Genomic DNA, 26,043 nt, shown 5'->3' with positions numbered 1-26,043 from the left:
TTTATTTCAAAATAGAAAATATCTTGACATTTTGACTTATTTAACAAGCTTTATGTCACAATAAACAGCATGGGCCCAAAAACTCATCTTAGCCTTATGTTAATGGGCTTAAATGGCTGTCCATGTGGAATTAAAGGAAAAAAAATAGCCATTGTTGACTTTAAGAACTACACAAACTAAGATACTGCATTTTTAAAAGACAGCATAAAAGTAGCAATTCAGCTGTTCTGTATGTTCTCGAATAATATTAGATTAAGACAGAACAAGAAAATAGGCAGAGGTTTAAATTTTTGTTTAGATTAACAAAGAGCTTTTTGGACAGGAAAAAAGATGAAGGAAGCAATGTTTCTTCCAGCTGTACAAAATGTTTCTTTCAGCTGTACAGTTCAGCTGTAACCAGTAAAAACATATTTTAGTAAGAAAAATTAATAATAAAACTAAGCTAATTTGAGTGAATATTTCCTTCTGAACAATTAATACTGTGTTGCAATACATCATATTTGTTCAATGAAGTACTAGCTTGCTAATATTTATTGTTAATAAGCTTCTCAAGAAAAGGCTGCATGACAATAACCTAGGTTTTCATTTAGAAAAGGAAGGCTTGTGAAATACAATTCTCTTTTTTCCCCTATGGAAATCATATTATTGCTTTGCTAGAACTATCCTTGTAATTTATTTAACCAAACAGACAGATGTGGACCAAAACTTTGTTCTCAAATTCTTCAACACTATCATTATACATTTACCAAGTTTTGAGTAAGTATATTAACTTCACGTAGCATAAATATAAACATACAATAGGACTTTAGGATTAGGTAGGCCCACTGATTATTTTTCTTTAAACAAATCTGACCATTTCAATAAGTTTGTGGTATTAATTAAATTGGTGGTCATTAACCAGCTCCAGTACCATTTATTTCAAAGGTAATGAGAGGAAGAACAAAAGTTAGATTCAGTCAAATGTAGTACGTTAACAATACCCTCAAGGCATCCTCATTATCTATAGATACATTATTTCTGTGTTTTAAAACATCTGTTCTACATTTGCTGTGAAAAAAAAAAGTGTTGCTGCAGAGACAGGCAGTAGGTCGATTTGATGTCATATTTATTAATAACCTTTAGGATGTTAAAGCCTCACCAACAATATTAGCATAAAACATAACGGATACTAACAATGTCAGCAAACAAGAAGCATACCAAGTTCTCCACTGACCCCTCATTATCCAACACTATCATATACCACAGTTTATATGAATTGCAACAATTCCTTGGTATATGTTACATTTTCATAAATTTAACAGCCACCATAGTCTAAAGCATTTTTGTTTCATTTGCATTACCAGTATGTTTCTGAATTAGCTGAGATGTTTCAAATTGTTCAACTTATTTCAACTACTATTATAACAGTGACCATTCTTGTGAATTTTTGACTGTTTCCCAAGAGGTTACAAGAGTCTTGTGTGAAGAATCACAAGATTCAGAAGCAGAAGGCATGGCACTACACTACACTGAAACACTGATGACAATGCCACTATGGGTGCTCAGCAAAAATATAGAAGCGTGGTATTTATTCAACATTGATAATTTGGAAACACTGAACTTTTCATACTGCACCCAGGCTGCTCCATTAAAAGTAATTCATCTCAATGCAAGCACTGCCCTCATCAGAAATGACTCAAACAAGCTAACATAACATGGTTCCACACAAACTATGTTAACAAGACCAGTAATTCTGTCATAAAACTACCACTTTTTGCCACGTACAAACAATTCAGCAATGCATAAAGCAAAGCAGGGGTACCTCCTTCAATGAAAAAATGTAGGTTTTAAACTGTTTAGGAAGACAGGCATAAGATTTTCTTTCCTACTTCAGGACTACGTAACTAATAACACAAATATTTTTAATTCTAGAGACAAAAGCCTGATCCAGCTTCTGAAGCCACGAAAACCTCTTAAAGCTTCTTGAGTTCAGCCTGAAACAGAACAAGGTCTTAAAATAAAAGATTAGTCAGGATGAGTTTGGTACAGTGCTCTGGGTGATGCTCTGTTTGTGTTGAGAAAGGAATGTACTCTGAATAATTAGAAAAGATAAGGTGGGCACCTGAAGGACATAAGGAGACCATCAAGTCAGGAAATCGTTGAACAAAGGAAATTGAAAGGTCTACTCCACCTAGATCCCACCTATTGTGAATGGAATGATTAGGTGTCAAAATCAAATGAGTAGGTATGTAAAGATGTTGTGTAACCTCTCATGAAAACTGTATAAAATACCTAACTTTTACCTGAAAACTTTGGAGCTAGTTTGTCTGGTGCGAATCAACTAGCTCCCCAACATTGCACGAAATAAATACCTTTGCTGCTTAAAGACAAAATTAGTCTCTGAGCAGTTACTCTGTGCCGTTTTGGCATCAGCCCCAAGGTGCACAGATTTAAAGGAGCCAGATACAACTTGCTGATTTGCATTTTCAAATGTTGACATTTTATCATGAGTACCCAAACCTGTCCCCCTTTTCTGATGTCAACCAGCATTCAAGAGCTGACCCACGATTTGTTCCACAAAGAAATGGTGCAGCTTTTCTGCCATCTCAATTTCAATGCATTGATCAATAAAAATCATATTTTGTCATGGTCACTGGGGGGCAATGCAATTGCTCATCCAAATTCTCAAGTGCCAGCCATCCTCTGGTCAAGTATCATTCATAATGCACTCCGAGAAATCCACCCTTGTATATTTCTAGTTTCCTGAGAAAGTTCTGTTGCTCCTTCAAAGAGGATCTCACATGAGATCAGAGCTGAAGATCATTTTCCTTCCACTGGCTCATAGCAGATCCTAAGCAAAACCAACTGTCTGCTGAACTGATGCAATTCCCCTACCCCCCACCCCCCAAAAAAATCTGACCTAATGCAAAACTAAGATTGCTAGCATAAGCTGTCAATGTCAATTTAAACTGGATACAATCAAATAATTTTTGATACAGCAGACCTGATACATGGCCAGGTTGTGGGGATGGGACCAGATTTGTTGATCCTCAACAGTACAGGTACAGAACACCCCTATATCATATCAATACTGGTTTTCCTTGCCATTGCCACAGTCTGACAAACAAGTAATTTATGCTTCTCCCTTTGAGTCACTTAATATCCTACCTTAGCCTTTTGTTTTTGTCCCTGATATGTATTCTTAGATACTTGGTTTGCCTTTTAGTTTACTAGCTGTGGTCCGTCTTCCTTTCTCTACTTCTGTGAGGTTTTGAGAAGTCTTCATCTCAAAGCAGAGAGTTTTTCTCACTTAGTGCTCCAATGCTTATCATTGAACCCTACTGAAAAAGGGAATCGCCATCCCTCATGCAAACGGAGGCTAATTTCTCTCTAGACTTCTCCTTTAATAAAACTGTTCACCTACTGACTTAGCATTGTAACTTTCATAAGCCTGTGTAAATTCTGAAAGCAACAGAAGACAAACACTACCAGCCAAAGAAATGTAATTATCTCCACAGAATTTTCAATTATTAGCTTTATTTTCCCCCATAAAATAATCAAGATTGAGACCTCTACATAGAAAGTGCAAGCACACTGACGATATGCTTGGTTTTCTTACTTTCACAGGCTACTAAGGGTAGCTCACAGACCAAAAGCTGGTAACTACAATTTAAAGAAATTCTTACAGTGTATCTCTATTTTAATTTGCAATTCATTACCTTCTACAACCTGAATTATACAGACTTGCTTTCTTGCCAACACTTTTGAAAAAGGAAAGCATGTGAAAGTCTGCTTTTTGGAAGTATATATATAATCAAGGGTAAACCTTGAGTCTTCCGTTACGGCCATGAAAAGTCTCAGACACAGCAGAAGCCATATACCACTGCTTTATGGAAGAGGGGAGAAAGGCACCTAACACCATTTTCTACTATTTACTGTGTATACACAGAGCCTTCCTAGCTTCAGGAAGATTTACTGTGTTGTCTCAACACACCAGGAATAGAAGGCATGAAGAAACAATATTAGGAAGAAGCAGTATCAGCCTCAGGGTTTCAACAATTGCCACACAGATCATCTTCTACTGCCTGGAAAAAAAGAGAAGATCCCTTTCCCCATCTTCCCATAGAACCTGCTGACCCAGAGCAATTCTAGTTGAACTTAGAGTGGGCAGGTGAGATACAGATTATTCCATCTTGAAAACTAAACTGATTTTATATCACTATTTTAATTTAGGGGGGCAAATATTGGATGAAAAACAATTGCTTTAGAGTAGTAATATTTCAAGTATGCTTTTGCTGAACCCTTATGCACCATAGTGCAAGGAGTGGAAAGAAAGATAAATGGAATCAAGTGGAAATATAAAAATCTCATATATGATGGGGAGAATAGGAGAGCTGTATAGACAAGAACAGTGTACCCAAAACTAAAGAGACCAATCCTCCCTCTCTCTTGACAGAAGCCCAGAAGCTGTAGATCTTGCAGTAGCAAGCACAAAGGAGCTCTAATAAAACTCATGAAGGTTATATCCCCCTGAAAACTTTTGAGACAAAAAGTTACCCAGATTCAGTCAGTCAGTCTGGTCTATGACTGACTGCAGACCTACTGCATGTATTTTCCCATAAAAGGTTATTCTGAGTTTTAAAATCCAGATCAGCTTAATAGTACTAGAACAAAAAATATGCTCAACTACTTGTCTTAATATTTTCTTACTTTAAAAAACACTTTTTAATGTAAATATGACTTTAAAAGTAACCATTATGATTGTGACTAACATTTTGCATTGCAAACAAATCCAGAAGATTAAGCATGAATTCTCAGCTGGGGGGCAGGGGGCAGACACCGGACCCTCCCCCAACCCCCATGCTTTCATCAGCCTTGAAAATCCCAACAAATAAGAAACAGTCACGCTAAAATACTTCCTGGTGGCTGTTTTGACTTAAGCTTAGTTTATTTTCCACATTTTTGCCTCATCTCATCACCTGCCCTCTGGAGACAATAACATCATGGGTTCAGATTATCCACATCACTTAAGTCTCTGACATTGCATTTTATTTGCTTCTTAACTATCTATTTTTATAGAGACTTAAAACATAGGATTCCAGTATAATGCTAATGGAAGGTCTGTCTCATTCAGTTTACTTTCCAAATGCATTACTTCTACATTTTACATAATTACAGCTTCCTTGAAATACTGTCTTCAAAGAACCCCATTAAGTTCTGGTTTTCACTGGTTATATACTCTTTTGCACACATACACACCCCCAATTATTTCTGTTAAGTATTTAAACAAATCATTGGCAAGTTCAAAGCAATTGAACATTTTCTGTGTTGTGTCTGTCAATCTTTTCATAAGAACTCCAAAAGAATTGCGTAGAGGCATTGTAGCTTAGCCTCAAAACAGACTAGGGCCTACTTTGCCTGTTTCCTGAGCTCTATGAATCCTGATGATTCAGAAAAAAATGGAAACTAGATCTTGCCAGACAAAAGCCTGTGGTGTCTGAATAATTTTTAAAGTAGTTATTGAATTCTTCCTTAATTCAATTGAGGAGAATTACAGTATGTTGTTACATTCCATGGCAGTCCTGTAACGTGTTTGGACCGAAGCAGCCCAGCAGTCTCAGATCAGATACTCCAAACCATTCAAAACAGGTAACAGTCTGAACTCTGCTACCAATCCTGCATGCAGCCACAGCGCATGGAGAGTTCACACCAGTTTCACGTTAGAGGTTTCACTAACAAGCAGGCGCTAGACAGCATACAGTGTGGCTAATTCCACAGCAAATTTAACAACTTTAATGAAAAAAAATTATCAAATCACACTATGCTGGAAAACACCAAGAAGCGTAGAAAAAATTCAGTAACTAGACACAGGGCCAGAGACAACAAAATGTAGCAAACCTTTCCTCATTAGATATTCCCATGCAAGAAAACATAATATGAGCAAATATTCAGACTGTGCTCAGGAAGTACATTGACCACTAAATCCAAAGTATCATCTTAACCGTACAGAAATGACTCTTCATATTACTGACAGCAGTCAAATATATTTAGTGAAGGATAAAGAGACTCTATTTCCTCCTTTTCCTGTTTTTCAGGCAGTTGGGGTTTTGGGGTTTGGTTGGGGGTTTTTTGCCTAGACTAGGTCACATGATTATCCTAAGGGTCAGCGTTACCATTGCCTTATCATCAACTGGTAACAAGCATCTAAAAACAGAGCTACTTTCTGACTTTATGTCAATATATCTCACCTGTTGTTTATACCATGTTCATAGGGAGGCATAGTGGGGCCAGAACAGCCACCAAAACACAGATGGGGCAAGCAAGAGAAGAGGGGACAGGGGAGAGAAGAATTCTGACAATTATGCTTAGAAAGCTTAGGGCCAGTTGGAGTTTGTCTCCCCTCTGGCCAGAATCACCTAGTCAGCAGTAAGTTTGGATATTAGCCAAATACTTAATAGCTTTGCACAACTACTTGCCAATATTAATAATCAGCCAAGAGTGCAAACACTTGTAATACTACTGAAAGCTTTAAAGGAACCCCTTCCTTACAGCTAACCTTCCCAAATAATACATAATGACTGCTCAGTGCAGAAATTAGCAATCCGATTTTTTAAATACTTAAAGGCTTCCAAACCGTCTAAAACTGTTTAGTACTCTACAGCTCCCCAGATATAAACAAAAACCAACAAAAGAAATAAGAGATTATGTAGAAGATAATGTTACAGATCTGCTAATAAGTTAGAATTAATTGACTTTATTTGATTTTATAAAATCATTTAGAATAAGAAATATATTTTCATGAAACTTGTAGTTGCACAGCAAAAGCTGCTATGAAATCCTCTGTACAGCCCTGTAGCATGGCCAAAAGAATAGGTCAGAATCACCTAGTAGGAATGATTAGAACTTAGGTAACAGACTTAAGATTCAAGATGATTGGATACACTATTTACGGGTAGACTAGGAGAATGCATTGAAATGTCAGAATGTAGAATTAATGGGAACTGGGGAGAGGATTTCTTTGTATTTGACTAGTCTTCTGTATGTAGAAAGTGTATTGAAATGTCAGAATATAGAATTAATGGGAACTGGGGAGAGTCAACTGGAACAACTTGTAGTTACCTGCCAAGAAACCATGAACTTTAGTAAAAGGTAATTCCAGCAGGGGGAGATCGCGACCACCGACTCATATACCACCTACCCAAATCATACCCCAGACCCATTTCTGGACCTTTCTAACCTTTACTGCACAGAATCGCATATGGGAGGAGAGTATGTTAATGGTTTGGGGGGAATATTATGATTATGCATGAATACTTAATGAATATGCATGAATACATCCAATATATGGTGTATGATTTTGAAACTTGGTGTGCGTTGATCGTGAGACGACTCACTCACGCACCCGGCTGTTAATAAAGAAGTGTCTGCTTATCTACATCACATTGGTGTTGATAAGTTCTTCCTTCCGAGATTTCGGTAACAATAGTGTTCCCATGTTCTTCACTAGGACTCGCATTCCCTGTATTTTGAGACACCACAAAAAGGAGATTCACAGAAAAAGTTCTGTTCCATCAGCATGTCCTAGCAAGCAGTCAAGGATTCTATTAAAATAAAGGAATCATTTAAATACTCCCTTATCACAACAACAACCACCTCTATACACAGAACTCTAGGGATGCATGTATATTTAAAGTAGCAACCAAGAGCCAGAAATATTTCTGGCACATTCTTTCATTTTACCTAGGGTTTTGACTGCTTTAACAGTGGCTCAACGCATTGTCTTAAGAGATAATTTTTTATCATCTGTGCTGATTAAAAATAAAATTAAAAACAACACGATGCAAACTAGATACAGAGAACCAAAATTTATTGTACAGTATACTTCCTTTCTTCATTAATCTGAGCAGCAAAGCATTTCTTATTTTAATAAAGTAACAAAAAGATAATGAACCAAATGCTGGTTCATATAGAGTTAGTACCAGACCTGCACTGGTTTTATTAAGAAAGCGGAGTATTTCTTCCCTACTTATTTACCAGACTTATCAGACTGATAAATTACTTATTCCTCCCTCCCATATTTCAATCATAAGAAAAGGACTCATTTCTTTCTACCACTCTACTATTCCTTAAAAGTTTGAGAAATAAAATATACATGACATTAAAAGCAACATCATCTTCATTTAGGTTCCTTAGAGTGTCTTGAATCTGCATTTCTAACATAAATGTAAGTTTTACTATAGTCTGCACAATAAATTTATTTTTACTTGTCAATAAGCATTAATTTATGTACCTTCTCTTGTAGTTAGTTATAAAAACAGTACTTATGTAGTTGTGCATAAAGTTAGTTTCAATGTCTGGTATGACCTTACAACTTGGAAATGTCCCTGAACTCTCATCAATGCTAAATGAAAGAACTAGCATTTATCACCTCACAGGAATAGTTCATCACACCTGCCTATCTTCCATTTCTACTCCATGCAAGCAAAATTCTACATGAAGGAGAAAGTAAGAATGGCTGCTGAATATGCATCTAATGACATACATGGAAAATAAAGTCATCAGGTATTCTAGTGTTATCAGGTGCAGTGACAGCAATTAACACTCCTCATGCAATCAGTAAACTCCAGCCATGGAAATATTTGCTCAAAACACAGTATTAAAAAACTCAGGAAAAAAAGCAGTTCTGACTGAATTATCAGGACTGTAAATTATATTACTCTCAAGTATATTTGAGTTTAAAAAAAAAAAAATCAACAATACCTTTTTAATTCTCATTTATACACGTTTCGGTTTTAAAATAAAGCTAGTGCTCAGTAAAAGTACATTTTTTTCAAAGCACTGACTTTTTATTACAATGTTAGAGGCACTGTAATTGTTTTAAACCACTTTTAAAGTGTAATATTAATTAGAAATGGGCTTTAAATAAAAAGAAATATTTAAACTTCACCAACTGACATCTCCAGTACTTCGCAACCTCTGAGTTGGGTCTTTCTGTTGTTGAAACACCAATTCTTAATATTTTATCTCTAACACTTCCACTCCAAGAATTCTTTCCTGCACTCCTTGTGACAGGAAAAAGTCTCCCTGGAGTTTCTAAGATGCCTAAGGGAGGCGAGAAATTTAAGATTTTTTTTTTATTATTTTTGTGTCAAATATTAAAGACCTGAAGATAGATCATAAAAAAAAAAAAAAAAAAAAGGCTTCTATAGCCAAACAATGGCAGAAAATCACATCTGATTTTCATTGGTTTTGCCAGAGAACACAGTGTATCTTTATAAAAAGCTGTAGGGCAGTGTATTTGCCAGTTCTGGGGAAACACAAAGTAGTACAGCCTGCATAACAAATTATCTTCCAATGCAGACATATCGCTGTCCAAGTTTATTCTGATTTAACGGTCAATCAGCAGAAGCAGGGATGTTTAGCATCATCCTTTGTTTAAAATATTAAGCATCAGCACTAACAGTGTTGCTAAGAGGTTCAAAGACACAGGGTAAAATATCTCAGTTTTGCTAGATCAAACTTCACAGTCCTGAGCAAATTGTTTTGCTAGTCATCTGCTCCCTCTGCAACATCTAATGTTAAGATCCTATTTTTCCTTGGGGGGGGGGGGGGGTGGGTGGGGGAAGGCAAGTGGTGTAATCACAAGTAATAAGCTGTAGAAGAGTGAAGCCGAGTTAACTCTCATTGATAATATACAGCTGTGGGTCGGCTTCAGGGGCGGTGGGTTGGCCGATGTAGATAAAGTGCAGCTGTGGCTGGTTCTGTTAAGAGGCTGGGCAGCCAAGGAAGAAGCAGAGAGAACAAATGCCCTAGGTGAGGAAAGCCCAGGAGAAGACAGCATAGGGACTGGCATGAAGAGTATGTTGGTATGAGATGGTAAAAGACCTTGTTACAGCTGCCTAGTTTTGAGAGTGCTGCGACAATAAGCCATAGAAAAGTACATTCCAAAACACTGCCTGCACTCTTCAAGTTTTTTTACTCAACTTCCCTGCACCATAACAACCTACTCAGGATATACAGATAATTCTAAAGGCTTGTCAAGCTTTATTCTTTCCAGAGAAAGAATGCCTAACATTTTAGTCCTTGCAGGTACGCAGGTGTCACGTATTTGCTAAATTCTGCATTCTAGTCTATATTCATTGTGCCTTCCATCCTGCAATTGTTAATCAGTTGTGTCTTATTTTTTTCTCAATAAGAAATCTCATTTATCTATGCAAGCCTGCATTTACGCACTTCAGTCTTTGTGGAGGATTATTCTAAGCCACCTCATTAGCCAGAAAAACAGTACTTTTAGTTTAATTACTATTAAATAACAGTAAAAAAAGTTAAATATGTTAAATCTTTACTAAAATAGTCAAGAGACATTTGGTCAAACAACATTAAAATGTGGAAGTCTACACTATTCCTCAGGATTACTGAAAACTTATGCCTGAGTAACATGATTTTGCTTTGCTTTTACCAAAATTTACCTAACTTGAATGACTACTTAACAAAGACAGTGTTTCTGTTAATTGTTATAGACTGCATTACCTTTCTACTTCAATTCAGAAGTTAAAGCTTAAAAATAAGCATGATTAATAAAACCTGAAATTTTCCTAGTAAAAATTGGAAGATCAGACTTGTTCTATTATTTTTAAATTAAAAATGGCAATAAATGCCACCTTTCTTCCCCTTTCAAGCAACATCTTAGTTGTTATTTATACTTAGTAATGACAAAATCCTAATACTTAAAGCTTCTTTACAAAGCACCTGTAACTTCAAGAGGAACACAGAGACAATCCCAGTCAGAATGGTTTGGGTTGGAAGGGACCTTAGAGATCATCTAGCTCAAACTCCCCTGCCATGGGCAGGGACACCTCCCACTAACACCAGGTTGCTCCTGGCCCCATCCTGCCTGGCCCTGAGCACTGCCAGAGATGGGGCATCCACAGCTGCTCTGGGCAAACTGTGACAGCGTCTCACTGCACTTACAGTGAAGGATTTTGTGCTTACAGCTAATCTGAATCGACCCTCTTCCAGTTGAAAGCCATTACCCCTTGTCCTATCACTACATGCCGTTGTGAAAGGTCCCTCTCCAGCTTTCTGGCAGGCCCCTTGAGGTACTGGGAGGCTGCTGTAAGATCTGCCTGGAGCCTTCCCTTCTCCAGGCTGAACGACCCCAGCTCTCTCAGCCTGTCCTCATAGGAGGGGTGCTCCCACCCTCTGATCATCTTTGTGGCCATCATCTGGACTCAATCCAATAGCTCTGTGTCCTCCTTATGTTGGGGACCCCAGAGCTGAATGCAGCACTCCAGGTGGGGTCTCACCAGAGCAGAGAGGGAGGATCACCTCCCTCGACCTGCTGGTCATGCTGCTTATGATGCGGCCCAGGATACGGTTGGCTCTCTGGGCTGCAAGCACACATTGCTGGGTCAGGTTGAGCATCTCGTCAGCCGAAACTCCCAGGTCTTCCTCCTTGGCAGGGGCGGGGTGGTGTCTCAAACCATTCTCCTTCCAGCCTGTATCTGTGCTTGGGATTGCCCCAACCCATGTGCAGGACCTAACATATTTTAAAATATTTTTTCTAGCAATACTACACATATATTTCATTATAAACGTGCGTAAAGAATCAAACGAGGATATACTTCAACTTGAATTTCCAGTTTTATAATTACTTTTAAAAGGTAAACAGGGTAAAGGAAACTAAAAAAAATTTTAAGGAAAAAATAATATATCCATAATGATTTAAATAGCCAAGCTTCTTTTTCTTCACTGCAATCTCATTCACCTTGCTTATGGTGCAACCAAGTTGTACACCATAAAAAGTGAAGTAGGTCGATTCACATTTGCAACTTCATATTGCTAACTTATCATCTAGTCTCCATTTCCTCTGTCTTTTTTATGAGCAAGGAAAACTGAATCCTTGACAAAACAAGTTATAGTCCAAATTCTTCAGTCAAATGTGAGGATCTAAGTCACAAAGTCAACGCTTTAAATTCTGTGCACGCTAATGACACCAAGTTGCAATACTGATAGAAACCTTAATTCTTCTTACAGAATAATTGCATGCATTTATTTTTTTCCATTTGCATACTCTGGACTAACAGAGGCCATTGTGAAAGTAAGCAACACTTACTTATGAAGACAAATACTACTGCAGAACTTTGTTAGCTCAACTGCTATATCATCATGCAAGAAAGGAAGATAGGTCAAGGATCACTCCAAACATATTGATCCCTTGTTTCAAGATTAAGACCTGTTGTGATGCTTTAAACCATGTAAAAAGAGCTCTTAGAATTCAAGTAATGAAAAGACCATGTTTGATCTTCAAAATTAATACAAGAGATTCATAAAAGTTACACTCGATAAAAGTATGGTTTTTATGGTTTTATATATGTTTCTACTAAAGACATTGCTTCAAACTGAAAGCTTTTGTAAACACACTCTGTGTGACACCCAGTATCTGTCTTTCCCCTTGCTGATAAGGGGGAACTCCCCCTATGCTAGTAAATAAGGTCATAAGAGATTAACAACAGAAGGCACAGAATAGAGTTAATTAAATGCTCAGTAATGACAGAACAAAAATATCATTATATTACACAAATCTGTCCTCACAAATTATGTCTACAATAGGAAAAGTCACACTTCCAATGCATCAGGAATGTTTTGATAATACCAAAGTAAACAATGTTTTCCAAATATGGCCACAAAGGTAGAATACCAAAAAAACTTGTTGCACATGTTCACACCAGCAAACAACTGTAATGTCAATGTTCATATCAACAGCGTTTAAATTATAAGGCTTTTCACCAGATAACACATACATATATTAATTGCAGTCTTTATTGTGTGTGTTTATTTGTTTTAGGAAAAAAACCGAGGAACTGAAAATAAGGTAAAAGGAAATTGACTAAATTTACAAAGAGACCTGTAAATTTGTTTATTTTCATATTAAGTATGTAAAAAAATATTCTGCCATTGACATTATGTAACACTTTTCATTTTAAGAGGTATTTAAAACTTTAAGTCTATCTTAGAAATAATCAGACATACTTCTACACAAAGGAGTATTTTCCATTCAATTCACTAAAGCTACTCACATGAATGTTATTAAACAGTAGCTTATATATTTGCAGGATAAAGCTTGTTTGTTGAGTTTTTTTGCTACAATGTTTCTATTCTCATAAGAAAGCAACAGAATAGTCATAGGATCAGCTATTAACACTACCTGTGTAACTGACAGCATTTTCTTAGAATACTTAAAGTACTGGCGTATTTACAAATTTGTCAAGCCTAAATATCCACTATGCATTTTATATTTCTTGGATTCAAGGATAGTAATAGACATACTAGAATTATAAAACAAAAGCGTATGTGTGCATTCAGCATGCTTTGAAGCCATTAGAATTCAAAAACATGCAGAACATCTCCTCTCTCTTCACTAGGATATAAGGGAATGCACACAGTTTAGGATCATGACCAAAAAAAAGAAACTGGTTATGCCTCAGCCACATTAGGTCAAAATTCTCCAAGGAACTTATAGGCTTTGTAAGTGATGCAAGTGATTTTGCAGATTACCTCTCAATTCAGCATAGAATCAGGAACCTGGAACCATGAGAAGGCACTGCACCTCCCAAATTACCTTTTTACTTATTTATTCACAGAAAAGGCTGAAAAGAGCTCCCTAGCCACTTGGTTATTGACAACTTCATAGTGCAATTCACTCTTCCACCTTTGCGCTGACACTAAACCCATCTTAGCTGACCATAATCATGCCAATTCACAAATGCAATTTGTAAGTCCTTAAAGGCATCTAATGTGAACATTTGGCATTGATGACATGTAATTGTAACTGCTTTCCTTAAGGAAAAAACAAATTGAGCAGTTTTCAAATGAAGTCTGTGGAAAAGATATATAAATGGAAACCAATATACACCATGTCTTCCAATACTTAGCTATCAAAAATAAACATGCATCTCTGGAAGACAGTTTGCTCTGTAAAGCACCTCAGAATACCCATTTCTTGCACTGTTATTTGACATTGGTCAACAAAGAGCTATGCTTTACTATGTCTACTAATCTGAATTGTTCAAAGAACATAAGTGGTAAGAACTGTATTTCCATAATAATATATTTTGAGGAAAAGAATGCACTACAGAAAACTGTTTAAGTCCAAGTCCACACCATCACAGAAATAACACAGACCTATGCTGTTTTGTAAAGTTATTAAATGATTCAGATATTGTATACACCACAGATACAATGAAATGTTATCTTAGCAGACTATCTGTAAATTAATTTTAGCGGCCATTAAAAGTGCTTAGTTCACCATACTGAAACCTGAAGAAGCATCAGCACAATCTCCAACTCAGCACATCTCAATTTATATTTGACAAAAAGAATTCAGTTCCTGAGAATTCAAATAGTATGGCCTCCAAGTCCATTCAGTGTGTTATTTTTGCAATGAGACAATCCAAATGGATGCCAAATAGCATAGCCACGAGTACAGACGCAGTAAACTTCCACTAGGAATTGGAATGAAGTCAGCAAAAGTGTATTCTCTTAGCTTCTCAAAATAAATAGAATAGTATGCCCAATAAGTCAGCATTCATCCCAAGTGACCTGAGATACTTACTTGGAGGGAAACTGTTCCCCCTATTACCAATGCTCTGTGCAACATGTAGTCTCTGTCATTCCTGAATTTCGTCCAACAGATCACTTCTGTTACATTTCTTTCACTTCCTTCCAAATAAACTGCACACTATAGCCAGCTAGACAATCATTATAGACATTGCTTTCTTTAGTGACTTCCCACCACAACTCCGCAGTTATCCCAGTAACTACAGCACATTATTTTCACACGTACCAATACCATTTATCTTTCACTGGTCTTTTTACTCCTTCGATGGTTTCATAGCATTTCCTGCACAATTCGAGATTTTTTAAAAAAGTGATTTAACTATAAAATACATCTCATAATTTTCCATTTCTGTAGAATTTACCTGTTACATTCTACATCTGCATTGTTGGAGGGATAGGATAATAAGCATGACAAGCAGTGAGAAGCTTAAAAAAAAGACTACTTATTGAAAGTGAGATACTTGAACTAAATAAAAAGTACATTGGTCTTTAAGGAAGCCACATGCTAACTAGTCTGAAATACTTCAGCAAATGCAAGAGTGAGTTTCTAAGATAGTCTAGAAAGCTGATACCCCTTTTCAAAAACCTAACCTTAAAACTTCTCAGAAAAGCTTAGGTTTTGCTGAGCATCCAAAACGTCAAATGTTCCCATACATCCAATCACAGCTTGAAAGTCTGAGGTATACCTCAAATTCTTAAAACACATTCCATCCGCCATCCTACAAGAACAGAAGTTTTGATACTATAGTTCTCCCTTATGCTCACTACAAACTAAAGAGATCGTAGTAATAGACAACTCTCCAAACATATAAACTGTTTACCGCAAAGTCTACACTTCTAATATCCTGAAGGAATTCCACAAATGCTGTGACAGTAATGGATGCTTATCCAAAGAAGTGCTAAAACATCTTTACTACTGTTAGCCTTTGTCAGAGCTCAGCACTTGATAGACTGTCTCTCAAAGGATATGAGGCTGGTGTTCCTAAGTGTTGTTACAACTACTCGCAAACAAAATCTGGCTATTTAAGATATTCCAAAGCTGGGCACTGCAAAAGCTGCTATCACTAAATGAATCGTAAGAATCCCTTGAGAACAACAACGGAAAGCAGCAACACAACTTAAATACTACACTACCAACATTCATTCAAATAAATTTACATTTTCTTATACAAACAAACGCTGGATATCTATGCTTACAAGCTTTCTTGGACCCCACAAATAGTCCACAGCCATTCTCCAAAGAAAACTCTTTTTGTTGGTCACGCCTTACATGCAAGCAGCAGTATATATAAACCTATCTCACTTTATTTCAAAAAAATTGTTTATAAAAAGCATTATTTTTAATTGTTCTCTTTTTTTGTTACCTAAAGTACTCCAAAAAAGATTTAACTGACGTTTCTCCCGATCTGCCTTTGCATTTTCCAAGTACCATCCAGAATAAGCAGCACTATCCAGTTCATTTAAAGAATTTTGTTTCTGAGCTTTCTCTCAATCACCTACAATTCTCAAAAAGAAATTATAATCTCATCTTGCTTAAAAGTAACTCTTGCCCTTTTGCCAGGACTTCGTAGAAAATATAAGCTAAAATTAATGTGGCAAAACAAGTAAGTTGAGGCAACCTCGTCATTGCTAAGTACATAAGATTACTTAACAACTAAAACTTGCATCACAAAAATATTCTAAAGCAATCCTAAAACCGAAGAAAACAAATATAATCTCACAATAAAAGAGCAGTTGCATTAGAAAAAAAAAATCAGTATCACAGTAATATTTTCTGGGTGGATCTGACTAACCATCTCCATATATATCTTAAACATCTTACAAACGAAATTAAACTGAGAAGATAACAAATGCATCATAGTGGATAAAAATATAATAAACACCATAAGACGTACAGGTGGGAGAACATATGTTGTCTTTGGAAGTGATACACAGGCTGGCTGCCTCACCCTCTTTGAGGGGTGAACAACCCACTCTTCTGTTAGTCATCTTCCAAAGGTCTGCAAGAATCATCTTTCTAAAACAAGAAAATCACCTTGAGCATTCTTCTATGAAAACATGCATGCTGAATAGCTAATTCTCTAAATATCAGGCATATTTGACACTCTAAGACAGCCAAAAGTGCTCACTAGATATTTGGCTGCTAAGAATACGGGCCACCTTTTCCCTTGCCACCTTTCTTCAGCCTTCAGAGCAGGCAAGAAATAGGAGGGGCAACTGGCATGGTTAATTATATCTTACACCACCATCCATCAGAATTTGACCACCATTAGGTTTGGGAAGTTGAAAAGCTACCTGTAGAATACAAGAGGTGGTGAGATGAGTCTCCTCCAAATGCAGGTTATCCACACAAGAAAGTATCATAGGTATAACAAGTATAATAAGGCATTCAAATACTAACAGAAAGTAAAAGGAGGTCAGCGCTCAGGAAGACCAGACACACACAAGTTCTAAGGGAAGGAACTCCATTTCCATTTTGCACAGTAGGATGGCAAAGAACAACAGACATCTCTGCATGCCAACCACCTCCTTCATGCTTGAGAAGGAGGGAGACCATTTCAGTAACAGAACCCTTAACCTACTGGGAAAAGGGACACATCTTGGTTCAAGACAGAAGACACTTTCTATTCATAAACCCATCTTCATGGTATAGAAAGAAAAACACCCACACAACTGGAAAACCAAAAGCACATGCTCTCAGTTGTAGGGTGAGGAAGGAAAATAAGACAGCATCATCTTCCACATTCAGGAAGACAGCCTGGGTACCCCACCAACTGGGCAGGATTAAAACAGGAGCTACGTAAAGATAACAGCAGCCAAGTCTCCTCCAAACCTGTCTAAACACACTTTCTCCAACACAGAAACAACCTTTCAACCATCAGCACTACCCTTCAAAATTATGTACTCCAACTATTTTCTGGAGTCAGTATTTTTTACCGTCTAATCACTCAAGTAATCAAAAGGGCATTTCCGAGAGAATGACAAGGAGAACAGTCTATGTACTCACTTTCCCTTTCACTAGCAAAACATTATCTCCTTCCCCTTTTGTTTGATATTTCAGTGGTGACAAAACAAAGTGTCGATTTGAAGACATAATACAAATGAACCGGCACTACAAAAGACAACATACAAGAAATCTCTCAGTTCTTAACTGGAAGATCTACCCCACCCTACGTGTATGAGATACAGCACAGAGTTACTCCATAGTTTAAACATGTAGTTTCAACCTGAGCTGTGAAGCCACAGATCTCAGGGGCTGCCCTGATCCCATTAATTCATTGGAAGAAAAAATTATGTTTCCTTCACTCACAGGACAGAAAGTCTCTCCTTTCACACACACATACACAGTTTCCTTTAAGAAAAGTGAAAATGCTAACTCACCTTGATGCCTTTGAAAACTGTTTTACACAGAGCTTTCAAACAAAAGTAACAGTAACATTAAAGTTTCTTTTAAGGCACTGAGGAGATGTGGAAAGAGTATTTCCACACACACCCCTTAACACAGTCACCCACGAAGCCAAGTCTTAAACGGTCAAGTTTCTTGCAGGAAGAAACTGACAAGGCTTTTCCCACAGAAACATATTCCTTAAGAGAGCTGGGGAAACTCACCATTTCACACTCCCTGTGTGCGAACATGGACCCTAACAAGGGACCTTTTCCTCTTCATATCCAGGGAAAGGGAGAAATCGGGAATGCTCCAGCAGACGAAAGTGTGAAGGGATAGGGGCTACAAGAACCTCCGCTCTTAGAACAGGTAAATACCAGCCAGCCCTAGCAGCAAAACAAGATGGCAAACTGCCTGACGCCCCGGAGCCACGGCGGGGCGCGGAGAAGCGCGGGGAGCGCCCCTCACCTCAGCCCGCCCGCGCGGGCCCCTGCGCACAGGGGAGCGGCGGCCGCGGGGCCCCGCCAGCGGCACGCGCCAGCCCCCGCCCTCCGGTAGCCAAGCGGGAGGGGGCGCCCCCGCCCGCCAAGGAGGGAGGGGCGGGGCGGGGCGGGGCGGGGCGGGGCGGTGCTGCGCTGCCTTCCCGCCCGCAGCGAGAGCCAGGGAAAACGGAGTCCGCCCGCCTGCGGGGACGGCCCGCACCAAGGCAGATTAAGAGTCCCGTTCGCTCGAGCAGCAGCAGCCATGGAGGGGCGCGGGGCGGTCAGTTATATTAGGAGAATTCAAGGAATTGCGCCTGGCAGGGGAATAGCTATAGGGGTCCCTGTAGAGACGCAGGTGGGGGTGGCCGCGCTGCCCTGACACAGCCGCCTGCGAGGGGAGCTGGGCCGGGAAGGTGGCCGGGCTCCCCCCTCCTCGCTGACGTGCGGCGAGAGCGGGAGGACAGGCCGCCGTCCCCCCTGCCCCTAGGGCTGGAAAACGAGCGGCCGCAGGGCCGCAGGAGGTCGCTCCCCGCGCCCTGGGAAGAGCCGCTGAGCCCGCGCTGTGGAGCCTGAGGTGGGAGGAGGGCGGCAGCTGACAGCCACCGCATCCTCCCTCAGAGCAGGGCGGCCGGGGGTGGGGGCAGGCATGAGACGGAGGATCCTTCCCATCCTCGACTTCGCCACAGGGAAATGAAGTACCAGCGGAGAAGCGATTTGATGGAGGGGGGGACCTTCCCCCCCTCCCCGCCCTTGGCGGGAGGGGGGAGCCGGGAAGGGCCTGCTCTCGGCGGAGCCGCCGGGAAGGGGTCTCCCACCGGGTGGCCGCCCTGGACATGCACATGGAGGGCAGGGGCATCGGAAAATAAACCAAATCCCAAACAACCGAATAGTTAAGTGAAACCACTGATTTAAAAAGCCAACCAGAAAACTAACCCTGACAAGTAGGATTTACCCTCCTCTTGACTGCACTTATTGGCCGTGCTGATTTGTAACGAGCTTGTATCTGCCAATGCAAGTGGTCGGCTGGTGTGTCCATCAAAAGGGAAATATCAATTCGCCGCTGAGGGAGTAGATTCCCATCCATCCATCACAAGGCTTAGCAGGTAGCCGCCTAGAAATCAACCACACACTAATAAAAATATATATATATATTCTTTCTCCAGCACGTTACTACTCTAATGCTCTCAGAAAAATACATAGGTATCCTTAATGAGTATATGCATGGATTTTATCATATGCATCCCTCTTGTCCAACCTAAAATGATCTTTGAAAAAAAAAATTTTTAAAAAAAATCACAGCATCATAAGTGAGGGACCCAGTAAGTATTTTAATTATGCAACTGCAAAATAATATCTTGTTAGTTTCTGATTTCCATTCACCAGCCACGAGAAGGGTACAGAAATCTCTCACCTTTTTCCTGACACGATTTTTAAAACCCCAAACATTATCCAGTATTTAGGTATAAAAGCTAGGAATTTCCAAAGCTTATAAATTCTATTCTAGAGAATTTTGACAACAATAATATTTTTAAACATTGGGCACAAAAAATGAGACTCCCATGGCTGCTTTTAATAGAAACTGCAAGAGAGGTTTCTGGTTGACGATTCTGTAGGGAGAGGCACTCTGTTACCAGAATAAGATGTGCTCTTGGTCCCATTTATTACAATGTATCTCTAAAGCAATATAAAAAGCCTATTCTCCGAATTCATTTCCAGTTTCAGCTACCAGACAGTTGTAGAAAGCAATATATAGAAATTTACCTAATCACAATAAATTTACAGAAACGTATTACAGCCATATTCTTGTTTAAGCTTCTCACCTTTCAAATCATTGCATCTCTCTTTCATCCTCACGTGGATTTTACAACATCACGTTTAGCTGACATCTCATTTGCGCGGAGGAAGGAGGCAGCAAGGGAAAGCCGGAGCAACCGAACACCTACGAGGGGTGGAAGAGAGGGAACCTGCTGCAGTCGGGGGAAGGCTTGTGTGCTCCTGTCCCTCGTCTTTCTGTCCCTCAGCGAGTCTCCTCAGTCAGCTGCGAGCCTGGCTGTCTGGGTTGCCAGTCCCTGACTCAACATTCCCAGCATTCCCGAGGAGCTGGGGCTTCATCGGCGCGGAGCGGCCTGCCGCCGGGGGCAGCAGCAAGCTCCAACAGCGGGCGGAGAGCCCTGCCAGCGGGGCACGCGTACTGCAAGCCGATGGGTTTCTCACTGTCCGTTCGCTGCAAACCCATGGGTTCCAGTCGCCACCCTGTAAGCGTCGGAAAGTGCGTTGTTTACTGTGAAACAGCCTAAACATACATTTATGTCCGCATAAAACTGCGGAGGCAAAATCGCTTTCTTGTCCCTGTTCACCAAAGGCCAAAATGTTTCAAAGCCAGGTGCTTAAGAACACAGTATCTAAAATCCATTACTATATGTGCATACGGGGGGGGGGGGGGGGGGGAGATCTAAAGCTGTGCTTTGGCTTAAATGCAAAAGTAATTAAGATTACACCCATGTTTATGTTTAAAAAAAAATAGTGTGCAGGGGAGAAAAGCAGGAGATAAGCTGCTATGTGAAGCCTGAAAGCATTTTTCATCAGAAAAATGCAGAGTGCATTAGAAATTACCCCTGAGATCCTTCATCTTTAGTTTTGTGTTAAGGGGAGTGAGGGAAACTTCTATAAACACCACTGACTTCTCATCCTAAGAAGTGATGTTTCACACACACACCCCTTCTGTCTTTCCCCTTTTTCTCAAATTGTGTGAGTTTCATTGCTCTTGATACAATTAGAACTGATCACTCTCAGTCGTTAGCTTCAAGGCTACTTCATACCTTACTCTACACAGTTTCACAAGCATATTTTATCTGCCTCTTCCTAACCTCATTGCCATAACAATGTTTTTAAGAATCACTTCTGCTGTAATCTGCATTTTATTCCTCTCTTGCCCATATATGCACCCATCCATACCACTATTAAACATTATTAATAACAGCTTTTATGAATTACTATTAAAAACTATGTCAAATGAAACAGATTTCAACCAATCATGTTTAAAACGAACATAATCCCTTCATTGCTGTATTTGAATTATCTAAAGCCAGTTGAAATAGTTTACTGTTGTGAATGTTTATTCAGAGATGCAAATATTCAAAACAACGCTAGAATACAATTCACAGAAGTAGTATAGCAGGTTTTTTATTACCCCAAGAAAGGGACATACCCTTACAATATCAGTCTCCCTTAAATTACAATATGGGGTAAATATTTTTCCAAGTTCAAAGTAATAAGATAAACCATGATTAAAATGCAAGCTTCAGTTGCTTTCCAAACCTGCACATTTACTTGAAGACATTTCTGTTAAAATAATTACAAAACCATGGAGATTATGGACAGATAAAATCTGTTCCTGAAGAAATTGACAAGGGACATGGTTTTGTATACAAATCATTTCACTTGATCTAAAAAGCAAACAGAAGGTACTCTTGAAGAGTTAGCAAGTCTGCATCTGTAAGGAAATGTACAAACACTGTAAGATGTGGGTCACTACACTGTGCTTCAAAGCACAAGAAATGTCCATTTTCAAAAGTTTAGCGTTTAATTTGGATTTGGTATGCAATAAGAACATCTTACAGACCTGTCTCAGTACTGTTAATGATCAGAGGACTTTTGTTCCAAGTGGTGTCAGCTGCTGACAGTTTTTTAAACAACATATCACACCACCCCTGTCTATATGACAAGACAGGAACATCAGGTTCTGCTTTGTCTTTTGTGACTCATTCACTGGCAAAGGTACAGGCCTTGTGATAGCCTGCAAAAGCCAGCATCATTCTGACAGAAGACCAGTAGCCTAAGAATCTTCTTTCCAAGGAATAATCATTGTGGGAAGAGTCACCATAAGGTTGCAACAATATTGCAATGAATTAAGCTTGCTATCATTCAATAAAGTTTGTAGCAGAATTAATCATAGACCATCTTGGAGCAGCAGACCATCTGCAGGGGGACTATCAATATTACTAGTGCCAAAGAACAGAATATACCCACTGTGGACAAGACCATTTGGTGTAGAGCTCTGTGGGGAAAAAAATATTTTACCCAATTGTATTCAAAAGGAGTTGTTAGAAAAATGTGCAGTTCAAGTGAAGGGAAAAAAATAATCAGAATTTTAAAGCTAATCTACTTATTGTATTAGTAGAAACAACATCCATGCAAACAAGCTCAGGGTCACATAATCCAAACCCATCAACAATATTCATTCCTTACATTCAAGACAATGATGGAATCCAAATCCAAAGGGTAGGATAATAACAAGAGTATGTACTTAAGACTGACTTCTTTGCAGCTGATGAAAGTTCTCATTTCAGTCTAATCACAGGAACATCTGTGTTGTCTTCTGTGTCATGATGCAGGTGGGTACCATTAAGCATAAAATGAAGAAAGCCAGATCCTCTGAGTAAACTAGCACTTTTTTCCCTTTTTGTTTTTGTTGTAAGACATTCCAAACAATGCGTTAACACTAGACATATCTCTCAGCCAACTGTTAGAGGAAAGCAGTCTGCTGTAAAACTTAAGCCAGCATTTACAATGTGTCATGTGATTCTATATCTAAGGTTTACACTTTTCAACACCTTTACCTTCACATACATTTTTGGTTAGCACATTTTTGTTTGTTTTCTGAAATTGTTTGCTTTCTACCTTAAAAATAAGCAGCAAGAACTATGGTTATGCTACATATCATATACCAGGAGCTCTGAAACCCCCACTGAAATTAATGACAATTTTTTTTATTTAAATGAGTGTGTTAGGCCTTAAGCAATTAAAGTACATAAGAAATACAGATTTTCAAGTCTGTGATACTAATTTTGGAAACAGTAAAGTATAAAACATCCTCTTATTAGATTAACTAAACAGAAAATTTATGAGTATAAATAATTCAAAATTGCATTAGAAAACATGTTACCGATTGTCTTCGCTTCCTGTGCCTCCCTTCACCCTTCCCAGCTCTCTTTTACTACCACAGGTAAGAAGAGAACTTCAGCAGCAGCTAGCTCCCTTCCATATTTTGATGAAGATGTATGATCTTTAGTGCTTCATTTTTAAAAAAACAGAAATACAAGTAGAGATGGAGCTTAGTCACTGCTGCTACGTAACTGAGAGCAAGCAACTGCAGGTGGTGCTTTAAAGACTGAGGAAAATGCATTTTAGCTTTATTCCATTGAACCTGGCCCTGATTATTCATCTGTGTTTCCCTAGTGGCAGAGTTTTCAGCTTTCATTTTCTATTACAAAAGCCAAGTCAGGAACGAGATAGAACAGTGTAACTAAAAATTAATTGTAAAAAATAATTCTGGTATTAATGTATGAAATACTGAATTACTTTCTCACAAAAGTACAGTACACGTAGAAACAATACAGAGACATGAAAATTATTAAAAGCATGATAGCTGCTGAAACAGAAATAAGAGATCATGTAGGCCAGCCCCTGTGTTTTGATGGTAAAACCCAGAAATACATAAAATAATGTTAGACTATTATCAAGAAATGAAATCAGTAATTCTGTTTACCCTGTGTTGCAGTACAAAGCGAATAAGGATGACAGTAACCTCCTTGATAAAATTTAGCTGTTTTACATTCACAAGCACTTTTAAACTTATAATTGTCCAGTAGAACTCAGCATTACCAAGATACATTGTTTAAAATTCAAAGAAAGGGTTTAAGGAAAATATTTTTTGGAAAAGAAAGCGAGTCATGATGGGTGTTGGTGCTCTTTATTCATACTAATACCCAATTCCCAGCAAGGATCAAATCAGAAAGTTACTTTCATAGTGCAAGTTCTTCTCAACTGGTGAAGTCCAGAAATAAGAAAATGAATCTAACAGTGCAAGAAAACTACTTTCACATGGAGTACACTGATATCTCTGGAAGAAAAGAAAAAAACTGAATTCTGCATGGTTTACAGTGAAGATTACAGAAAAAGAAAATGTTGCATTTACCATGATGTGGTGATCAAACTTGGTGTGAGCACTTGACCCACAACAAACAAAAAACTCCAAACAAAATAATTGAAACAAAATTATTTTTTTCTGTTGATTTCAGAATGACGTCCTATTATTCTAGATCATGGAGGGTGTTGCACTTTTCAGTCAATAACTTATAGGACTGCTCTCTTTCTTCTTTATCTGTTCAGCTATCCACCTACAGATATCTGTCAAATTGAATGACAAAATAGTTTCCACCAAATGTTAGTTTCCTTCTTTACTTTCTCATGGCAGATCACCAACCAGTCTGCTGTCTTGGTTTGCAAATTCATTAGTATATTTTTAATCTAACAGTGATACATACTTTACAGAGGATGGAAAAACGTTACTTGGATATACATGAACGCACAATATGCTATTGTGGAATTCACTATAAATATATTATTATGCAAAAAATCTAAGGAAAGTATATTCTTTTCTGTAATTGAATCATTTAAACAATTTATTATGTACTGCACTGCTAATCTATTCAGGATAGCTATAAAGCTACACTGACACATGCTGCTAATTTCATTGTTGCAAATAGAGCAAAATTATTTAATAGTAAAAATACTCATCTCACAGTGGTTCTTCAGCAGCCACAGCTCAAAATAGGGCTATTAATAGCTTTTACATCAACTATACTATATATTGCAGAGACCTAAAAACATTTCTTAGGAAAATTCAAACTCCACTGGCCCCTAAGAGTATCTTGTTAATGTAGCTTAAGACACCTTGAATTCGGTTTAATATTTTAAGATCTAAAATTTTATCAAAGGTCCTTTATTTACCTCACTAGATCCGTTTTCTGGAAATACAGTATCACAGCTACCACTGTTGTACATGTGGCTATACTTGAGCTGCTGCTAAATGAGCACTGACTAATAAACGCTTAGACACTGGTTATTAAAAAATCAGTTTAGACACTTCAAAGCTAAAGTTCAACTGACTTTTCAGTAAGGCTTAAGCTTTTAAATGCCTACCTTATTCCCAAAAAGTAAATCCAGATACTAAAACATTTACTTACAAACATCAACATGAGGCACTTCATCTGAAGACAACTGATGTTCCACTCTCAGTTCCGCAGTTGCAGCAAACCAAGATCTCCTTCCTTCCGATCTCAACCACTACAGTGAAGTTCACAGGGACAAACAAAATCACAACTGTAGGAATATTCACCCCCAGTACATCATCTTTTCTCAACAGAGCCACAGGGCAGTTCTTCAGTAAGGGAAACTTATTATTAAGACAATCTCTTCCAATTTTAAACAGCTGGGTACTGAAGCCTGAGTTGGGAGCAACCAAACTACCTACACCCAGTGGAACTAGAAACTTGATCCACAAGAGTAGTCCCAAAATGGAAACAAATTTCTACAGTTAATAGCTCCCCACTAGAGCAAATAAGTTAAGAAACCATGTGAAAATAGTGAAAAACAGTAGCCTTGTATGACTGCTTCAAAACTGACAATGAACCTGCAGATGCTTCCTTACTTTTGTAGTAATTGTGGATTCTGTTGCATCCAACAGGATAGCAAGAAGTATAATATACCTGACTATGAGTGGCAAAGGCAGCTTGC

At 38.5% G+C, this 26,043-nt stretch overlaps 1 protein-coding gene across 4 annotated transcripts in view; it reads right to left on the bottom strand.

Moving 5' to 3' along the window:
* ERC2 (ELKS/RAB6-interacting/CAST family member 2) overlaps window positions 1-20,525 on the bottom strand; it is a 521,691-nt gene extending 501,166 nt beyond the window's left edge. For 2 of the 4 annotated variants that reach the window (XM_056338313.1, XM_056338316.1), the window contains exons 1-2: window positions 20,286-20,525; window positions 19,399-19,576 (exon numbers count right to left, since the gene is read on the bottom strand). The gene's annotated coding sequence lies outside the window, so the exon portion shown is untranslated. Of the gene's footprint in view, window positions 1-18,207; window positions 18,441-19,398; window positions 19,577-20,285 lie in introns of those variants that run through there. The other 2 variants (XM_056338314.1, XM_056338315.1) reach the window with 2 other exon arrangements.
* Window positions 20,526-26,043: the final 5,518 nt, after the last annotated feature.

The sequence above is a fragment of the Falco biarmicus genome, chromosome 4 (assembly GCF_023638135.1).
Source record: "Falco biarmicus isolate bFalBia1 chromosome 4, bFalBia1.pri, whole genome shotgun sequence".
Classification (NCBI taxonomy): domain Eukaryota; kingdom Metazoa; phylum Chordata; class Aves; order Falconiformes; family Falconidae; genus Falco; species Falco biarmicus.
The sequence above is the reverse complement of the archived record's forward strand: the minus strand, read 5'-3'. Positions and strand labels throughout refer to the sequence as shown.